The sequence below is a fragment of the Suncus etruscus genome, chromosome 6 (assembly GCF_024139225.1).
Source record: "Suncus etruscus isolate mSunEtr1 chromosome 6, mSunEtr1.pri.cur, whole genome shotgun sequence".
Lineage (NCBI taxonomy): Eukaryota > Metazoa > Chordata > Mammalia > Eulipotyphla > Soricidae > Suncus > Suncus etruscus.
In genome coordinates this window covers 110,691,709-110,707,389 of record NC_064853.1, presented here as the reverse complement: position 1 = coordinate 110,707,389, position 15,681 = coordinate 110,691,709, and the positions used below count along the sequence as shown (strand labels likewise).

At 34.0% G+C, this 15,681-nt stretch overlaps 1 protein-coding gene across 1 annotated transcript in view; it reads right to left on the bottom strand.

Annotated features, from left to right (window-relative positions):
• Positions 1-15,681, bottom strand: part of P3H2 (prolyl 3-hydroxylase 2) — a 175,765-nt gene that overhangs the window by 123,996 nt on the left and 36,088 nt on the right. The gene's annotated exons all lie outside the window — the stretch shown is intronic.

The window sequence follows — 15,681 nt, the reverse complement described above, 5'->3', positions numbered from 1 at the left end:
AATATTAACAATGTGACAATGGTTGATTTAGTTAATGATTGAATTAGTTAATTTTTCTGTATTCTATTTTTATTATCTGTAAAAGAGAACAAGGGCCGAGTGGTGGCACAAGTGGTAAGGCATCTGCATTGCCCGCACTAGCCTAGGACAAACTGTGATTTGATCCTCTGATATCCCATATGATTCCCCAAGCCAGGAGCGATTTCTGAGCACATAGTCAGGAGCAACCCCTAGGTGTCACTGGGTGTGGCAGAAAAAAAAAGAAAGAAAACAAGATTACATTGTTTTAAGGGGAGTAAATGTTACTTCTCAATACAAATAACCCCTGTATATAAACTCTATTTCCACTTCAATGATCTCAACCATCAATTGAACAATCTTGCTACTTTTTAGTACTAAGTTTCGATTATGAAAATGTTAACTTATTTAAAGATGCTTGTATCAAGCTATTATTGTTTATCGATCCCAAAATAAATTCTTCAATAAATTACTTTTAAAACACTCTACAGGTAAAATTCTCTATTTTAACAAACTGCTTCAATATCTATAAAAAAAAATGTAGAATGTGAAAAATACACGATTTGAAATTCAACTACTAGATAAGAAGAGCAATAATCTACAAACAATAAGATATGAATTATAAATTAGTCAGCAATAATCTACAGATAGTATGTGTTGTGGATTTTTAAGATATAAACAGAAATTCTGAAATGGAGAAAGTCACTCATCATTTCTGTGAATAATCTCAAAGTCCTACCTACTATTTATATCAATAGCAAATTCACATACTCTTGTGACAAAGTAATTTTGCTAAATTCTTGCTCTGGTCAATGCATTTGACTTTATATTTGAGACAGAGTGTGTTACAGATCCTTTTCATTAATCAGAAAACCAGAAAAGACAATGCTTGATTAATTTTTTATTTATTGTATTTTGGTTTAGGGGCCATACTCTGCAGTATTCAGGGCTTACTCTCAGGTCTGTGCTTAGAGATCACTTCTGAAGATATTTAGGGGATCATACATGATGCCTGGGATAGAATACAAGACAATCATCTTACCTACACAAATTTATTTTTAAAATCATATCTTAAGGACATTGTGAAAATTCTTGGATAACTCTGATGAAGTGATGTGATATAACTATGTATATTAAAACAGCAATAAATTCAATATTATTATAAGCATATCTGACCCAAAAATAATTATAAAATTGAAAAAAAATCTTCTAAGGAAGAAGAGAATGAAAGTAGGATGGGAATACAGGGATATTACAATATGGATGAGGATTGCAACAGTGGTGGATTTGGAACAGGGCGTATTTCAAACTCATTATCATATGATAATATGATAATTCATATCATATCATTAATAAATGATAGTCTTGTAAATAATGGGGCCTAAATAAAATTGAAAAAAGTTTCATATATTGTTACTTTGAAGCTACTGCCTTTCATATTTAATTGAGAAAACTCCGATTCTCATGATTAAAGTGTTATTAGCTATAAATATGTTTTGTCAGCAATTCAAATACTTTCACTTTAATTCATTTTCCACCCCTTATGTATACTGATATGTAAATACATGTACGTTTTATCCTTCTACTTACTATCATGGTTGTTGCCGTTATTGTTAATAATATTATTGGGAACTAGAGTATAGAGTAGAACACTTGCACACCAGCACCTAGCACCCCATATTGTTCCTAGAGGACACCAGGAGAGCAAACATTACTGGGTGTTGATACACTAATATGCATATTATATATATTTAATATAGACTATTCTGAGGCTGATCTATTGTGTGGTGATTGGAAGAGACCATCTGAACTGCCTCTGCTCTCAAGCTGCTGCTTGTAGAGGAAAGATTGAATTGAGACACAATTTCTCAAGGAAGCAAATGATTTCTTAACTATTTACAAGAAGGGACATTGAGTTACCTCCATTTTTAAAATTTTTTCCCTTTTTTTTTATCAAGAAGGGTATATTTGGGGTGTTTTATCAAGACATTTTCATAATGCAAAGTGAATATGGTATCTAGTATAACTGAGCACCGAGGTGTCAAATTAGGTTGTCCACCCTTTTTATTCAAGAATCCCTAAGAATTCACTAAACTTTTGTTTCCATTGTTGCTGGTTTCTTTATGGTATAATGGATAGTCGAGGCTTTGTGTTGTTCCTCTTCCATTTTTTTGAACACTTCTCCCTAGTAAATGCTGACAACTACAGTGCTTGAAGTTTCTACCCTATTAGACCATTGTATTTGTTTTTGGAGTATTATATGTATATATGGTATATATTCTAAGTACCTCAGAAATGTGCTATCATTCTGTATTTATCCTTCATCTTCTGGCTGCAAAATCTATGATTGTATCATTTCTAACTACTATGTAGTATTCCATTGTTTATAAATACCACATCTTCATGATCCGATCATCTGTTGTTGGGCATCAAGGTTGTTTGCAAATCTTGACAACTGTATAGAGTGCTGCAATAAATAGTGAAGTGCACACATACTTGGGGATGAATGTCCTTCTGACTTGGGAATAGATACCCAGGAGAACAATTGTTGGCTCATATGGCAGCTCAATTCTGAGTTTACTGAGCACTCTTCATCTGTTTTTCATAGGGGTTGGACCAGGCAGCATTCCCACCAGCGATGGATGAGATTTCCTTTCTTACCAAATCCCTACCAACAGAGATTGGCCCCATTATTTTTGATGTAAGCCATCCTCAATGGTGTAAGGTCGTACCTTATCATTGTGTAGATTTGGATTTCTTTAATGATGAGTGAAGGTGAGCATGTTTTCATGGGTCTGTTGGCCATCTCTCGTTCTTCCTCAGATAAGTGTCTATTCATTTCTTCTTCCTATTTTTATATGGCTTTATTAGATTTTTTGAAGCTCAGTTTTCTGAGTGCTTTGTATATCCTAGATATCAGCCCTTCATCTGACGTGTTGAGTGCAAAAACCTCCATTTTTTTTATGAGAAATTAGATGTGACTTGTTTTATGCACAGTCACTTAATAGTTAAATTTAAGTTAACCCATAATAAAGTGAAAATGTATTTTACAATAAACATTCTCAATAACATAATTTCAGAATATGCTAAGTCATTTAATTTTTTATCTTTCAATGGAAAGAGAATAATGCTGGAGGGAGAGAGAATGACATCAGGATAAACTGATAGTTTCAAGAAGGGCATATCATATAACTTAATAAAGATAAAATGAACGTATTATTTGTATTTCTACCTTTGTGCATTCAGGTATGTTTATTATTTAACATATTTTTACTGAGTCTCAAATTATTCTAGATTCTCTGATAGGCACCAAACAGGGCCAGAACAAAAAAAGTAGCAACAGCCATGATTCATTGATTGGGATGATCACCTCAGTGATATATATATATGTGTATGTGTGTGTGTGTGTGTGTGTGTATATGTATATATGTATGTATATATGTGAATAAAAAAAGCAAAGCTTTCCACTTTTAAAAAGACAAAATGTGTGTTGTTCAGTGTAGTTTTTGAAGTACTCCTTACATTAACATAGTACCTTGAGTATTTTTCTGAAAAAGAAAAGTAAAAGTATAATCCAGTCAGGGCAGAGGTAAACCTTTCTGTTTTGTGCCAGGTAAATTCCAGATTTTGAAGCTTAAGTTTGAGATTCAGAATAACTTTTAATATGGTGCAGGCTCATTAGGCACAAGGGGTTATTCATTAATTCCTTCTTTAAGGTCAAGTCTGCTTTTGCATAGGGCTTAAACCTTTGGTATGTTACCAAGATTTGAGTCTCCCTTGCCTCAGAATATCTTGTGCCAGAAATACATGATTGCTACCTTTAATATGAAAGTTAGCTCATCCACTTCAATGAATTCATATTCTTGATTTTTCACTGATTTTAGGACTACAAAAAGTTGAGTTCACAGTTGCCAGAAATATATCCCTTTCCCCAAAGTAAATATTTATCTCAAAAACATTCTAAGCTCCTTTCATAAACAAAACTCCTCTTCCATTTACCCAAGTTCCAGATAAATAGAATTTCCTCTCTGCAAAATTCAAACAGACTTATAACACAGACCTGCGATTACCATAAAGGGGGATGGGCAGTAGAAAAGGCAGGGTGTCAAGTGACTCTGGTGGAGAGATGTTGGTATTTTGGTAGCAACTGCAGTGTAGTAATATATTCAAAGGCACGAAATTGCCCCTTCTAAACCTATAGTCATATAAACTAGTATTTGCTTGGTTGTTTTTCTTTTTTTGGTTTTGAGCCATACCCCAGGGTGTTCATGCTTTACTCCTGGGTCTATGCTCAGGAATTACTTCTGATGGGCTAGAAGGACTATATATGGTGTGAGGGACTAAAGCTAAGTCAGTCATGTGCAAGGCAAACAACAACTTACTCATTGCACTATAGCTCTGGGCCCCATTTACACTGATATTAATTCAAAATAGAGGAAATGAAATGAGACATCTTCTCTCTTCAATAAATCAGGCACTCTAACAATTAAAATCTAGTTAAATAACTAACAAAGGTGAGAGAAAATGTAAAAATTAAGTCCAGAAAGAGTTAGGTGAAGGATGACTAGTTAAATAATTGTTAACACCTAAGGGCATGAGAGTGATATACTTCAGAGATGTCAGGAAACCAGATGCCAATAATTGATCGTTGGCCTTAGAAAGACATTGACTATTAGGATAATTTATAAGCCATTTTAGAGAGTGATGCAGATGAAAATCTAATGAGCATAAGTTGTGGAAAAAAGTGGGGGAAGAAACTTTAAAAAGTATTTTTTAATTGCACCAATGGAGGAAAGTGAATTTGTATTAATTCAAAGTGAATTAAAATAAGTACAAGCATTTATGACTATCATCCAATCAATAGTGATAGAAGGACTAAAGATGCAAACAAGATCAAAGATAATTTTAAGTATCAGATATTTTGAAAAGATAAGTAAAGAGACTATGATTAATACTATTAGTCAAAAATTATATTCTCTAAAGCTCAAGAGATTTGTTTAAATGATTGCTATGGGCATTATTGTACTTGGTGTGTGCATGTTGTTGTTTTTTTTATTTGCTTTTGGGCCACACCCGGTGATGCTTAGGGTTTACTCCTGCTATTGCCTCAGAAATCGCACCTGGTTGGGGGACCATATGGGACGCTGGGGGAATCGAACCATGGTCCGTCCTAGGTTAGCACGGGCAAGGCTTATTGTACTTGTTAATGAGTTAGGGATACAGTAATAATAAACTAATAGGTTAGTAGACCTGAAGAGGAGATAGTGACATTGGTCTCCTATAATCTCATTCATTCTTAGAATCAAGCATTAAATATTGTAGAATGTATTTTGTATGTTTCAAATTTGTAGTCTTGAATTCTAGGATTGTTAAGTGAGTTCCTGAAGTAATAAAAAAAAAACTGGCTTTGTCCTGGAGAGTGTATATAGGTACTAGAATGCTGTAACATATTACTTTGATATTACAGTAATAATAAAATTCTGGCAATGCTAAAATATAAAGTTATCTAAAATACTTTGTAATAGTTAGAATATTTTGTCACGAATCTCTCTTATCTTCTACCAAACAAATATCAAAATCAGTAATCAAGAACACTCCATCAAAAAGGGAACATCACACTTACAGAAAAGAGATGAGAAGCCGGAGAGATAGTACAGCAGTAGAGCATTTGCCTTGCATATGGTTGACTAGGGAAGGATACGGTTTAATTACAGACATCCCAGATGGCCCCCAGCCTGCTGGGGCAATATCTGAGTACAAAGCCAGGAATAACCCCTGAGCGCCACTGGCTGTGGCTCAAAAAAATTAATTAATTAAAGAAGAAAAGAAGAAGAAAGAAAGAAAGAAAGAAAGAAAGAAAGAAAGAAAGAAAGAAAGAAAGAAAGAAAGAAAGAAAGAAAGAAAGAAAGAAAGAAAGAAAGAAAGAAAGAAAGAAAGAAAGAGAGAGAGAGAGAGAGAGAAAGAAAGAAAGAAAGAAAGAAAGAAAGAAAGAAAGAAAGAAAGAAAGAAAGAAAGAAAGAAAGAAAGAAAGAAAGAAAGAAAGAAAGAAAGAAAGAAAGAAAGAAAGAAAGAAGAAAGAAAGAAACAAAGAAAAAAAGAAGAAAGAAAGAGAGAAAGAAATAAAGAAAAAGAAAGAAAGAAAGAAAGAAAGAAAGAAAGAAAGAAAGAAAGGAAGGAAGGAAGGAAGGAAGGAAGGAAGGAAGGAAGGAAGGAAGGAAGGAAGGAAGGAAGGAAGGAAGGAAGGAAGGAAGGAAGGAAGGAAGGAAGGAAGGGGAAAGAAAGATGAGTTTGAGGTACAGTATAGCATGACTGCCAATATAGCTATAACCCATCCCACATTTAGCACATATTCCTAAAAAGCCATTTTAACAACCAAAATTTTCTCCTTTTAGTGAAAACACATTATCTGCCTAAAGCAGGAATTTCCATTACCTCAAACTTGCCTCTACTTGCAGCTTCTTATTACAGGTTCATGTTTCACAGTTATTTGTTACCCTTGCTTCATTAATTCCTATTAACTGAGTCCAAATATTCTCTTTTTCAGCTGACCAGATCCAAGCAGCGTAATTGTATTATAAATAGAGTGCACAAGGTCTTTATACATGATTTAAAGCAGAGCAAATAAAGGGGAATCATTTGTTGTAGAAACTTTTTAATCTTGGCACTACTTTTGGACTCTAGAACACTTTCTCTCTAGTTTCCAAGAAGGCCCTAAAATCTGAAGTACCTAATTTCCTCATATATACCAACATGCAACAAGATGACATATTTACATTGAAAATCCATTGTTATCATGCTTCATTTTATAGGTTAGGAAATACCCAAATATTTCCTAGGTAAATAAGTATTTAGTTAATGGTTACATTAAATTTTCAATCCCCTATTACTAACCATGATGGTCGTGCTTTGCAATACCTATGCTTAAATAAAATCACTTATAAAATAGTAAATATTTAATATAGTTTCCAAGCAATTTCTTGCTGTTGTTCTTTTGTTTGTTTGTTTTTGTATCACCTGGCAGCGCTCAAGGTAACTCCTGGACTCATGGCTCTGCACTCAGAAATCACTCCTGGCAGGCTTCAGGGACCATATGGGATTGCCAGGTATCGAACTCGGGTCCATCCTAAGTCATTCGCATGTAAGGTAAATTCCCTACTGCTGTAATACTCTGGCCCCTTGGTATATTTCTAAGGACATATGTGGACTCACCAGCAATCCAATTTTGTTCAGTGGTATTCTGAATTTTCTTTTGTAATGATAAAAAGATAATTAATTGCATTATAAATATTCCACTGAAAATTTTAAAAGCATTATTAGGTAATTTTACTATTTTCCATTCCGAGAAATGTCAGTCATCATCTTCTTTTATTATTATTATTATTATTATCATTATTATTATTATTATTATTTTGGTTTTGGGTCATACCCAGCAGTGCTCAAGGGTTATTCCTATCTCTATGCTCAAAAATCGCTCTTGGCAGGCTTAGGGGACCATACGGAATGCCGGGATTTGAACCACAGTCCTTCTGCATGCAAGCAAACACCCTACCTCCACGCTATCTCTCTGGCCCATCTTCTTAAGTTATTAATGTTCTTTTCTAGATACCTACTATAAAATTAAAAAAAAATCATCCCAAAGTTTAAAAAGAAATTAACTCTTTGCATTTTTTTCAAATTTAGACCATCTGAGTTCTGATAAGTCGTAAAAGAACAAAAACTAAAAAAAACTGTGAGAACTTATATCCATAAAATAAATTCTATATGACAATAAGAAAAACAAGTAATATAATTGTAAAATGGACAAAAGTGTGACTAATGATTCTGATTTCCAGCACAAAAAAGCCAAGAATAAATAAATAAATAAATAAATAAATAAATAAATAATATGATCTATTTAAATCCACAAAAATGTTTATAGATTCTTTTAAACTAGCTTTCAAAGATTGCCAATCACTGCTTTGTAAAGCTTTGAGTAGTATTAATTTTCTTAAGGACAATCTTACTACACATATGGAATCTCTTAAAATAAGCGTACTGTTTGATCTAGCAGTCTGTTTTGGGAATGTCCCTTAAGAAAACAATGATAATGACTGCTGAGGAATCTTCAGTAAGATGACGACAGTGGCAAAGTGAACAAAAAGGAAATAAACAAATGAGATGCCATCAAATTAAAAGGATTCAGCAGCAAAAGAAACTCAAAGTGTAATAAAAAGACACCCTCTGAGTGCTCATTCTCACTCATAATTAGGGAAAAGCAAATCTAAACAACAATGAGATATCATCTCACACACCTGAGAATGGCAAATATCAAAAGGCTGGAAATAGCCAGTGTTGGTGGGGTTGAAGTGAGATAGGACCATCTTACACTGTTGATGGGAAATTAGTCTGGTTCAAACTATATGGAAAGTTATATGAAGATCTATTCAGAAAAGAGTGAAACCATATAACCCAGTAATACACAACTTTTTCGTATCTATAACCAAAATAAACAAAACATTAATTTGAAAGGATATAGGCACACTTATATTCATCACCACTCTTAGTACAATAGCCAACATATGGAAGCAACTCCCCTAATATGAATAAATAAATCAAGAAGTCATATATGTTTATATAAAATATATTATGATATGTGTATCATAGTATATGACTTTTTGATTGATATAAGTGTTCCATTTTGTGTACAATGGAATATATATATAGTTTTTCATTGTGTGCTCACATATACATGTATATATACACACTGAGAAGGAACAATATCATGGATTTGCAGCAATTTTTTTAATTAAATGATATTGTGCTGAAAGAAATCAGTCAGAAAAAAAAGCATAGACAGAGAATGATGTCCTTCATATATGAGTATTAAAGATACACAGCAAGGTAGCAACAATGGTCCAAATGCAACATAACAGGAGAACTTATACACACAATTGAGTTAGTAAGGGTCTTTTTTTGTTTGTTTGTTTTTTGGGCCACACCCGGCGGTGCTCAGGGGTTACTCCTGGCTGTCTGCTCAGAAATAGCTCCTGGCAGGCACGGGGGACCATGTGGGACACTGGGATTCGAACCAACCACCTTAGGTCCTGGATCGGCTGCTTGCAAGGCAAACACAGCTGTGCTATCTCTCCGGGCCCAGTAAGATCTTCTTAAGTAAGTGGAAGTCTTTAAGATCCTTGGAGAAAGTAGGTGGCTAAAGTGATGTTGGGTGTGATTTTTGAACTATGTGCAAGCAAAACCATTATTAACATATACTACAGAATCTCAATCATAAAAACTTTAACAAATCAATGATAAATAAATATTAAAATAGATAAATGTCAAGAAGAACTAACTATTAATGAAAATGCAAACCTGCATGAAGTTCAAAACATAAAGACAGGTCCAAGTTAAATAGATTGTAACATACTATATGTATAAGTTCCACTACAGCCCTTTAATTTAAGACTTAAATGTAAATAAAAATACAAATGATTTAAATGACTGCAGTGTGAACAGGGCCTCATTAAGAAAGGCTGCAGAACCACATGTTTAATATTATTCAAATTTGTGAACATGTGTATGAGTATGTATTATGGGTTACCTCTCTAAGATGAGTTTGAATTAGTATTTTCTACTTATTTTTACTTCTTTGTAATTTTTAGATTATCTGGAATTACCTGCAATATTCCATACAAAAAATAAATATTATTCATAATCTTCTATTCTAACAGTTCACATAAAGTTCACATAAAAGATAAAGCGATAGCACTGAAGGTAGGGCTTTGCTTTGCATGAGACCAATCTGGATTTTATCCTGGCATCCCATATGGTCTCTGGATCCTACCAGGAATGATTTCTGAATGCAGAGTCAGGAGTAACAACTGAACTCTGGCAGAGGTGACACAAAATCTAAGTTACTATTTTCCCATACCATAACTTTATTTCTATCTATAAATTGAAAAACAAAATCACATGATATACACAGAAATGATATAAAAATAGTTCCTAAGCAGCATTGTGAAAATACTGGTCCACAAAATTTGGCACCAATGAACAGATATGGGATACCGGATGAGTTCTAGATGACAGCGATCATTCTTTGTTAAATGAATATGCAGTTTGGGACTTAAAATCTGTATATATTTTCTTTTATATTTAAACAAAAATATTAAAAATAACTTCAGTCATGGAAACTTACTACTTAGACTAATTAATTAGCAAAGAGAGGGGAACCTAAGAACTCAGTCACTAAAACCTCTCATTACACTTTTTCAGTGTTACAGTATGGATGTCATCTTATTGTTGGACAACCCTTCATAAAGACTCCTCATAATGAACCACACCCTATGGTTTTCAACTTCCAGGAAAGGTATTCAGCTAAGAATGTGCTTAAATAAACATGCATGAAGAACAATAACAACTATTACCCAAAAAATATGTACTTCCATTTGCCTTGGAACTGGTTTTTACAGCAGCTCTGGTGACTATGACTGAAAAAGGATGAGAACACTTTGCCCCAAAAGTATTCTGTGAGAAAAAGTAGGACAAATACAAGCAGTGGGCTGGAATTTGTAAGCACAGTTGATGGCAAACTGAATTCCTTTTCCAAGTCAGGGGGCAATTATGTAGGTATCAGCAATAAATGGGCGCTGAAGAGAGAGTAAAGATGCTTTCATAATGACAAAGACAGTTCAAGTACACACAAGCATGCCAACGAGCTACAAATAATGCCCAGAATATGGTGAGTCATGGCTGGAGTTATATGCACTTTGACTAAATATTTATGACTTTTAAAAATTTACAAAGACTGCTTTTGAGGAAAGTTCAAAGATTTTTTATTTTTAGAAAGACAACATGAAAAAAATCTAAACAGTGAATGATTAAAAAGGTACAAATAAAAGGCAGTAATGTTTAACATGTCAAGACACTAGGATATTACTTTTGTTGTTGTTGTTGTTGTTGTTGGAATTTGGGCCAGACTCAATGATGCTCAGGGGTTACTCCTGGCCTTGCACTCAGAAATTGCTCCAGGCTTGGGGGACCATATGGGACCGGGGTGGGGGGCGGTGATTGAACCGAAGTCCTCCTAGATTAGCCACTTGCGTCCTACCACTTGCGCTATTGCTCTGGCCCCAAAATATTACTCTTAAGTTTTTATATACTCATAAACTATTGTGCTATAACTTAATCATTCAATATTTTATAGCTTCAATGTATTCATCAGTGAAAGGATAAGTGGACCACTTAATCTTAATTTACAACTTACTATAGTGAGTCCAAACCTAAATCTAAAGTACTATGATTCTAAAAGTATAATCTCACAATAAAGACTCTGATCTAATATTTTGAGATACAATATAGAGACCAGAGATAGCTAAATATCTTAGTGCTCTGAATTGAAACCTTGCTGCTGCCTACAAGCATTAAGCTAATCTGAGAGTCTAACTGTTTGGGATACCAAGCAAGAAGTGCCCAGAAGACTCAGTGGTTTGGATAGTGCCAGAAAAATTAATCTCAAAAGCTGTGCATGCACTTAGGTAATATGATCATCCTATGATCTGGAGTCTTAAGAGAGGGAAGTTAAAAAAAATCAACAAAATGCAATGTACATATTTACTATAGTTGTAATTTCTTGAATAGTATAGAATCAATCAAAATTCATTGAGATTTAGGGGAAGATTTTCTGCATCTTTGAACAAGAGCAGAAAAGCCTACTACTTAATTACTCTTTATTTTTAACTTTTATTTTTTATTTGGGGGTCAACCTAGCTTGAGTCAATAACTACTTCAAGTTTCGAGTCAGGGGTTGTTCCTGGAAGTTCTCGGTGGATCAGGCAGTGTTCTCAATCTTACCTGGCATTGTGTGTTCAAGGTTCTTGAACCTGGTGAGTCATCTTGCTGGTCCGGTCACCTTATTTTTTTTCATGCATTCATATACCATCTTAATTAACTTTAATATGTAATAGAATTAAAATTACACAATGGCAAATAAAAGGCACAATAGAGGAGATATACACAGAGTAAACATGAGAACCATTAGAATCGTCTGCCTACTTTTTGAACCTCTGACATTAGCAAAAGGAGATTTGTATTCTAAGTTTGCATAATGCTGCTCTCCACATAGACTGAGTGCAACAGCACTCCCTTCAATGTTGCTAACTCACTTCACTTGCATTTATGAGTGGATAATGCTTTGATCATTCATAGGTAAAAAAGAGGCTTAATTCTTAAGAATGCACAGCCTAATACTGAAGAGCTAACAAAAACAAAAAAGCTACAATGCAAAATAGAAAAGTGTAATGGTATTAAAAGGGCTTGTCTATCAAATTTCATTTGATTTCGAGAAAGGACAACATGTTTTCAAATGCAGAGATCTAAGAACTCTTCCTAAAAGGGCAACAGAGATGGGTCTTTAAAAAGGACTAATAGTTTAAACATATGGAGATATAGGAGGAAAATTCCAGGATAAATAGAAATTAGAAATTTTGTAGGTAATTATTTGAAAAGTTTTATGGAAAATTATGCTAAAAGACAGGATGGTCAAATATAAAAGCTTTGAATATTAAGCTGAGTTAGTCAGACACTCTCTCATAATCATACAGATTATATATTAGAAAACAATGAGTATATCTTTATTTTAGACAAATTCAGAGCAAAATTTTCAACAAATAAAGTATTTCTTCTAAAGACCTACCAGTCAAATTTCAGGGTCAGATCTCCTGGGAAATTTAAGCACAGTTTTGCATTTTAAGTTTTGTCATACTTAAACTGTGCTCTATATAAAAATGAATAAGAATTATAGAGGTATTATTTTTATCTTTTCAGTTCATAGTCCTTGGATAATATTCAGTATATTTCATCCAGGTTCAGCTATCACTGTCAGCAGAAATAGCTTAGAGATGCTTAATACACATTTAAATATATATGTAAGTACATATGTGTAATATAAAAAATTCTTAATTTTTGAATATGACTGTGCTTTGGAAGGAAACTGTGGATTTTTGATAGCCAAGTTCACTACTTCCTGGAATTTAGACAGAATGAGAGTGCATTGGAATACATACTACACAAAGCCAGAACATTCCCTGGAGTTCTTTCTTGGCTGAAGCAATTCTGGGAAATTTTTAAATATAGTGAAGTGTGATCTTACTCACGTAAAAAAAAAAAAAAAAAAAAAGAAGATGATATTAGGGCTTTAAAAAATTTTAAAATATATATCCTTTCTTCTTCATATTCTTTCTCAACTAAAATTTTTTACACATTTGTAATGGCTTTAAATTAATTCAGACCTGTGACTTGTGGTCCTAGAATCAAATAAAGCTGACTATTTCATCAAATGTTGTAATCCCCAAATCTGATCTCATTTCTATGAGAAAAAGAAAAGTCATAGATGAAAGATGGTGTGCCCAAGGCTATCTCTGATTGGTACAATCACAGAGCTCAGGGAGGAATTCTTTCAAGTCTGGATAACAAATGACACACTACATTTTCTTCTCTTGTAAACAGTGTAGCCTTGATGGTAACTCAGTGATGATGATTCATTTATTTGATCAATAACTTCAACTACCTCAAAGGAACTCTGAATAAAAACAAGTTAAAATTCCCTTTGGGCTTATTATTTTGGAGAATAAATATCTCACGTTGAAGATGTTTGAAACACAATAGGAGCTACCTCAGAGTAGAGCTAAACATTTCTAAGTATGTTATAGATATTGCTGAACTTTGGATTAGGAGTTTCTATCCGACAAGAAAAAATAGAAAATAGCAAAACAACAACAAAAATAGAAATATAAAAACTTTCTTGTGGGTTAACAGTTCTGGTGAATTCTGACTCAATTCCATTGGCATGCATGATTCAGTGGTTTGTGTCAAACACAAATTCCAGTCCAGTACCCTCCATCGGATGTTCTCATGCCTCGGTCTGACAGACCTGCTCTCCTAGCAACACTAAACATTTTCTGTGCCTAGTCATTTGTAGCAATTGGCTCTTTCTTCGTGGTTGTCCTCCTTCTCTGTCCAAGTCTAAGTCATAAAAGTCGCCTGAAGTCTGAATTCAAATCCAGAAAACAAGTTGAGATGGAATTTCTTCCCTTTCATTCTAGTATTTTACTCCTCTTATTCCCTCCCATTTCCTCTGCTCTTATTTCTCAGAATAACCTCTCCTGCATTTTTCTCTCCCTTTGCTATGACATAGATTCATGCAACTAAATAAAGCCTAACCAGTATTCAGATTCTGTCGGCTCAAACCCTTGACATTGATTTTATTTTATGATCCTCACAATAACACCATAAAATGGGTATTTATCACACTTTTTTTATATGATGAGATAATCCAAGAGGTGAAAAGGCATTCCTACATTCATCAGTGGGTAAGGGATTCATGCTTTTTATACTAGAAAATATAACTATCATCAAATCATCAAAGCACATTCTGTTTGATGGATTGTGTATATACATAAGTATGTGAAGATACATATGAGAGAAAAGGAGAGAGAGATTAGGAAAAGAGAAAAAAGGAGAGAAAAATCAAGGAGAGTTTATGATGGGGAAATGAGAATAAATATGGTCTACAAACTTATATAGTAAGTTAATAAATAAAATATATAAAAATGAATCAGATAGGTGACTCTATATATGCCTCACTACGTAAGGCCCTGAGTACAGTTCCATGGTACCTCAAAAAAAAAAGTGACAGAGTGCTAGATTTCACCCTGAAATTTTCATGAGTGCTACCAAGAATATGCTAATTAGGGGTCAGAGCGGGGGCACAAGCGGTAGAGCATTTGCCTTGCATGTGCTAACCTAGGATGGACCACGGTTCAATCCCCCAGCATCCCATATGGTCCCCTAAGCCAAGAGTGATTTCTGAGAACAGAGCCAGGAGTAACCCTGAGTGTCACCAAGTGTGGACCAAAAATCAAAGAACAACAACAAAAAAAGAAATATGCTAATCAGCTGGTACTTTACAAAATTTCAAAAAATAAATGTTATTCTTATTTACATGTCTATTATTTTTATTCAATTCAACTACTACAATTTACCACCCACTAAAAAATTAATAATTAGGGGAAGTTATGCACAAGGAGGTTTACAATCTAGCAAAGAAAATTTATAAAAAATAACAGGTCACAGAACTGGAGAACGAATACAATGACAGCATGTTATTTTTTTCCCAAACTAAAAAGAGCTGCAGTGATTTCAAGTATTATCCTTAATTTTAACCCTATTAAGAAATGAGTCTAGGGGCCAAAGAGATAGCGCAGTGGTAAAGCATTTGCCTTGCATGCAGAAGGACGGTAGTTCAAATCCCAGCATCCCATATGGTCCCTCGAGCCTGCCAGGAGCGGTTTCTGAGTGTAGAGCCAAAAGTAACCCATGAGCACTGCTGGGTGTGACCCAAAAACAAAAATACAAAAAAAAAAAAAAAAGAAAGAAATGAGTGTAGCTTTGATCCTTCAACTCTCACTGTGTACCCATAGTTTTCTTTTATTTTTTTTCATTGTTTTTAGGTCATGTTTTTCTTCCTCACTTCTTTTTACTAGAAAGCCACAAAAGAATGAGGATTTATGATTGTTCTAGTTAAAGGGCACAAAAGTTTTCAGACAGCTGGTGGACCCTGTGCTTTACATTCAGGATGATGAAATGCTACATTCCCAGAGGGTAGATATATGGGCTCTGAAAAAA